The sequence below is a fragment of the Vipera berus genome, assembly GCF_964194415.1.
Source record: "Vipera berus genome assembly, chromosome: 3".
Classification (NCBI taxonomy): Eukaryota; Metazoa; Chordata; class Lepidosauria; order Squamata; family Viperidae; genus Vipera; species Vipera berus.
This window is the reverse complement of record NC_138204.1, coordinates 196,901,990-196,908,591: the sequence shown is the minus strand read 5'-3', so window position 1 is coordinate 196,908,591 and position 6,602 is coordinate 196,901,990.

Here is a 6,602-nt window from a genome sequence, read left to right as displayed (position 1 = left end):
TATAAAAGCCAGTCCCACAATTGTGCAACATAAAATCTTTGACAGTGCCTTTCTCCTTGTAAATTAACTATTATACGTACATGTTGAGCAATCCTCCTGGATGATAACAGCTAATGTTTGTGTAGTATTATTTTAAGCAGACTGTGTTTTTCTATTGTTGTGACTTACATGACGTTTAGAGCGCATTTTATCGCCAATTCATCCAAACTCCACGTAATCCCAAAGGGTTCACGTACTTTTTTTTGCAACTGTAGCTCCACTACTGTTTCAGTACAGTGACAAGTTACAGTACGTACAACTTATAGTTCCTTTATTTTACAACATAATCTGCTAGATAAGAAGGAGGCTTGCGTGCCCTTGTGGAATGCCTTGGGGTTCCAGTCACTTTCTGGTCTACCAGATTACCCACCGGGCCAGGTAGACCAATGTTTCTTGATGCACTTGAGTCAAAGGAATTAGATGCTCTCTGGCTGGCCTCTCTAGGTTGGGCCACCCCAGAGTCAGACTGATCAGCAGAGTTGGCACAGCAGTTGTTAAAGTCTGGTTGGCTCGCTCCTTCAGGGGATCCATGTTGCACTGCTGGACTCCCCTCCTCTACGCCCAGTTCCTCATTGCTTAAGAAGGAAGAGTCTTGAGAGCCCATGTAAGCTTGGCTGCCAGCTTGGGGACTTTGGGAGGGCCTTATGACACAGTCCTCACTTAGTGGCTGTTCTGGAAACCATTTTCTGAGTTGATCAATGTGGTGTCTGACAACTCGCCCTCCCTCCAGCCCCACTTCATAAGATAGGGGCCCAGATGCTTTGGCAATTTTACCAGGAACCCACAGATTCCCATGACCATAGTTCCTGGCCCAAACCCAATCACCCATTTGCAGCACCCTAGGGGGTTTTGGTCGAGAGGCTTCTGCTGCCACTCTATCTGGATGCAACCTGTCCAGTTTAGTGATCAGTCGCCTCCCCCAACGAAGTTCTGCAGGACTTTTGCCTGTAGCAGTGCAGGGCGTAGAATGCTGGCAGAGTAAAAAATCTGACAGTCTGTGATGCCAGTCACCTGTTACGATGCGTTTGAGTGATTCCTTCGTGGTCCTCACTATACGTTCAGCTTGACCATTAGAAGATGGTGAAAAGGGGCAGATGTTGCATGTCTGATAAGATTTGCTCTTAGGAAGGCCTGAAATTCAGCAGCAGTGAATTGGGCCCCATTATCTGAAACTAAGACATCTGGCAACCCATGTGTGGCAAAGAGTTTTCTCAGTACCTGGATGGTCCTAACAGTAGTCATGTTTGCAACTGGGATTACTTCCAGCCAGTGCTTTTTTTGTAAAAGAAAAAGGTGCCGGAACTCACACATGTCATACAACCTGCCTTGCCTAACCTACAAGGTTCCATCCAAAAAAAGGTGCCGGAACTCCATTCTGGGCGTTCTATGAGAAAAAAAACCCTGCTTCCAGCCATTTGGAATGGCTGTCCACCACTATGAGTAAGAGCTGTCCCTGAAAGGGCCCAGCGTAGTCTATGTGAATTCTAGACCAGGGAGTGTGCGTTTCCTCCCACCTGTGAACTAGGGCATGTGGCATCTCAGGCCTAGATTGCTGGCATGTATAACAACCATGTACCTGTGCCTCAATATCCTTGTCAAGGCCAGGCCACCAAAGGTAGCTTCTTGCTAAAGCTTTCATTCTGACAATGCCTGGATGGCCCTCATGTAATGACTGTAAAACCCTGGCTCTCAGTGAAGAGGGGATTTTGACTCTGTTTCCCCATAAGATGCACCCCTTGTGAGCTGATAGCTCATGTCTTCTGACAAAATAACTCCGAAACTCAGAGCCTGGGCTTTTATCTAACTACCCCATGTGTACCCATGAAAGCACTCTACTAAGTGTTCTACCTGTAGCTGTTTCTGCAGCTATGTCCCCAGCATGGAGGGGAAATTCTGGCAGGTCCTGAATGGACAGAATTCTGGCCGCAGGGGCCGGCTCTGGTTCTATTAGTGGCAGTGGAAGTCTGCTGAGGCCATCAGCATGGCCCATTTCTTTACCAGGGTTGTGAATCAATTTAAATGTGTATGCAGATAAGAAAATAGACCACCTCACCATTCTTGGGGAGAGTATGTGGGGGGTTTGTTTGTCTGTTGTGAAAAGTCCCAACAGTGGTTTGTGGTCTGTAAAGACTGTGAAGTCTCTGCCATATAAATAGTCATGGAATTTTTTTATTCCAGCTACAATGGCTAGGGCCTCTTTGTCAATTTGAGCGTAGTTACGCTCAGCATAGGACAGTGTCCTTGAATAAAATGCAATGGGGACTTGTGTTCCATTGTTTTCTAAATGACTCAAGACTGCCCCCACCCCATAAGGAGATGCATCACATGCTAAACAGACTGATTTAGACTCCTTAAAATGAGTTAGTGGATTTGATTGACAACAGTGCCTTTAAGTCCTGGAAGCTTTTCTCATGAGTGCTAGTCCATTTCCACGGAGCTTTTTTATCTAAGAGCCTGTGAAGAGGCTGTGCCAATGCAGCTTTGTTAGGCAGGAAAGCATGGTAGAAATTGAGGAGGCCCAAGAATGCCTGTAGCTCTCCCTTGGTTTTAGGGCTAGGAGCCAATTTAATGGCCTTCACTTTGGATTCAGCGGGGTGAATACCGTTAGCATCAATTCGAAATCCAAGAAATTCTGTTGAAGGAACCCCAATACTACATTTACTCTTCTTTAATTTGAGGCCTGCTTCTTGAAGCCTCTGTAAGACAGCCATGAGCCTGCTGGCTAACACTTCTGAGGATTCCCCAGCAATAAGTACATCATCAAAATAAGAGCACATACCCTGAATGCCTTTGAGTGTGCGTTCCATGATTCCCTGAAAAATGCATGGGGCAACGCTAACTCCAAATTGTAAACGCTTTACTTTGAAATCCCCCGTGAGTCACGATCGTCTGAGCCGTGGCTGTGGCCTCATCAACCGGCAGTTGCTGATAGGCCTGTGCTAAATCTAATTTAGTGAAAATGATTCCCCCTTGCAAAGAGGCTAAAATGTAGTTCACCACTGGGACAGGGTAAGCGTGTTGCTTCAGGAATTTGTTCAGTGTACATTTATAGTCTGCACATATTCTAATTTCTCTGTTGGCTTTAAGTGGCGTGACTATAGGAGTTTCCCACTCCCCACCATCAACTGGTTGTAAAACGTCCTGTTCTACAAGGTTGTCTAATTCTGAGTCAATTTTATGTTTTAGAGCAAAGGGAACTCTTCTAGGTTTAATCCTAATGGGAACTACGTTGGGAGGCAGAGGAGGAGAGGACCTGGAGCTTATGGAGTGAAGGAACTGGATGAGGCTGTCGGCAGGCCCAGAGGAAGAGAGAGAGGCTTTTGGAGGAGTTGGTGGCGGCAGCAGCAGTGTGCTCCAGGGGCGAAAAGAAGCAAGGCCTCTTTAAGGAAAAGGTGGAAGAGTCAGGATCAGAAAAACGAAAGAAGGCGAGGTTGTCGGAATACAAGCGAATTTGAGAGCTAATCCACATGGAGCCCCATTTCCATCTGTCCTGATTGCCATCGTTCACTCCCTAGAGACTAAAATGGACAATGTGAAATTTGAGCGGGCCACGAACAAGGAATATATATCGGAGGTGGTGACCCTTTGAGAGCTGTATGCAACGAAATTTCATTTTGATGTATGCCGATTGGTGTACATTCAAAGTGACAATAAAGTTATCATCATCGTCTAGCTTGAATGAGATAGGTGGGCCTGTGTATGTTCCTAGGGCTGAATCAAAAATGTCTGCAAAATCCTTACAAACTGATGAGAGGTTTGCAGCTTGTGTCCGGTTAATACCAGTTATTGGAATGCCTAAAGCATCAAACCAATCGAGTCCTATGAGACTCGTTCTCTGGCCCCCTACTACTATGACATCCAGGTGCCCATAAAACCCCTTAAATTTTACGGCCAAGGTGGCTTCTCCTTTAACTTTGACTTGAGTGTTTTGAAAGTCAGTTAAAATTATGTTGGAAGGCCTTAGCTTGGCCCATTGTCTACTGCGACTGCACACGAAATTGAAGGTTTCCTGGGAGATAATGGAGACAGCAGAGCCAGAGTCCAACTCCATTTTACAAGGGACTCCTTCTATCTCCACCTGCAGTTTGAGCTTAGGTTTGAGGGGGTGTCGGGCCCCGGTGCGGCATACACTTCTACGGCTTCTACAAAACCCCACACTAAATGGACCCTGGGCCCTAGTACCTCTCCTGGTCGGATCTTCCAACTGGTGTTTGGGTGGCTGGTCCCTTTGGCGAGCTCTGCAAACTGTTGTGATGTGGCCTGTTTTGCCGCAGGCCCTGCACGTGGCTGACCGGAATCTGCAATCAATGCGTTGATGTTGCCACCGCAGCCCTTACATCTAGGTAAGAGAACTGCCTTGTAAGTGTTCTCTTGCTGTTTGCTGCTGCGGTGCTGTGCGTCGGGTTGCTTGTGAAACTTGTTGACTTCAGAATCTTCTTCCTCCGAAGATTCCTCTTACCGTTTGGCATCCTCGTGGTGGACTGTTTCTTCGTGTTTTGTTGTTTTGGCAGGCTGGACTGTTTGGACTGCACTCCCAGTGGCTTCATCTGCCATTACTTCATCTTGGGCTTTGATGAATGTTAAATTCGGTCTGGCAAAAAGTCTTTGCTGGAGCGTTCGATTCCGTAGGCTGCAGACGAGCCGGTCTCGCAGTTGCTCCTCCAGGTCGGAAAATTTACAGAGGCGTGCAGCCTGCCTCAAGGCCACGATGTATTCTAACGCTGTTTCGCCAGGCTGCTGCAATTGCTTCTTCAAACTTGAAACACCAAGCAATTACTGGCATCTTTGGCTGGAAATGCTCTCCCAGCTTCTTCTTAAGGTCAGCGTAGGAAACTGACTCTATTGGTGTCGGTGCAAAAGATTTTCGGCCAGGTTGAATGTGGCCGGGCCACACACGCAGAGCAGTGTGGTGGCCTTTAGCCCGTCTTCCACGACTTGGTTTGCCCGGAGGTAGCTCTCTACCTGGGACAAGTAGGAAGGCCATCCCTCTGGATGCTTGACATCGAATTTGCAAAGTCTTCTGACCTTCGGCATGCTATCTTCGGCTGGTTCCTGTGGTTTCTGATCCTGCTTCTCCGAGGCCCAGGGACTGAATCCGCTGAGCACGAGGTCGCTAGCGTGGCTTGCTACCCAACCGAAAGGGGGGGGGGGAAATGCCTTTTTCCTCCAGGCGTGAGCTGCCTCTCCCCTAGTGAACTTCAGCTCTTCTGGAGAAGCAGGATCCCACCTTCGTCGCCAGTGTTGTGTCGTGAGTTCTTCGCGCAGAAAGAAGAGGCAAGTGAGTTCAACAAAGCTCATGGTTTATTGCTTGCAGGGTCTGAACTGAGAATTGGGCTGCAGCTTGCAGCAATTTATAGCCTGGCCCCTAGGCGGCAGCCAATAAGTTTAAAGTAACCTATTGCTGCCTAGGGGCAGCCAATAGCAGCACTGGATGTTATGTGTTGAATGTTATACTATGTTAAATTGTAATGGCTGTGAGGTAAAATCACTGACAGAACACATGCGGCAGCTTTTGACAGCTGACAGCTGTCAAAAGCTGCCGAGAGCTAATATGCACGCGCGGCAGCCTGACAGCTCTCAGCTGTCAAAGCGGCCGCCAGTACTGCGCAGGCGCGGCAACCCGGTGACAGCTCCAAGCTGTCAAAAAACGGCCGTTGCTGATTGGACCACGCTCCGCAGCGGGGGAAATGCGCTATTCGGATTGGACGCGGGGCCGCCAGCTGGTGTATAAAACAGCGGCACCACCACACTGTCAGCTGTCCGGTTCCTCACTAAATAAAGGTTGTCAACTGTGAGCCAGCTGTCTCTTTGAAGTCATTAACTCGGAGGTCACTTCACTGGAGACCTGGAGTCTGGGTTGCTAGAGAGCGTTAGCTGCTCCAGCTTACCACATGGTGTTACAAATGAGCCCAATACATAACACCAGGTATTGATAGGTCTGTAGTTTCCTGGATCTATTTTTCCCCTTTTTTGAAGATGGGAACTACATCAGCTCTTAATAATTTTGGGTTAAATATTTGTATTGTACACATGTGTGGCTTTATCTCTTGGTTGTGAACCATCCAGAATTTGGTACAAGTCGAGTGGGTATATAAAGGTTTTAAATAAATAAATTTCATCTCAATGCATCTTCCAATAAGAAATTCATTAACAGAAGAAGGAGGGAGGGCAGGAGCCAGGATAAGCAGAGATAGGTAGCATGTAAATTTCTAAAATAACTTCTTAGATTTGCTCCATATAGCTTGGGATTTTGAAGCATAGCTGCAATAACTTTGTAATTTTTACATTATGTCCAAGACTTTAGATCTCCATTGTGGCCTTATTCTGCTTGCTTTCATTTTGTTTCACTTGCGTTCATCGTGACCAAAATACAACTGCAACTACAATCACCAATATTTTGATCTAAATATCTTTGCATTGTGTAGTTCCTGAGATTACTTTGATTTGTGAGCCATAGTCAAATAAACTAGGGTTCAGGTAAAGATATCTATATATATCTATCTATATCTATCTATATATCTATCTATATATCTATATAAACCCTAGTTTATTTGACTATGGCT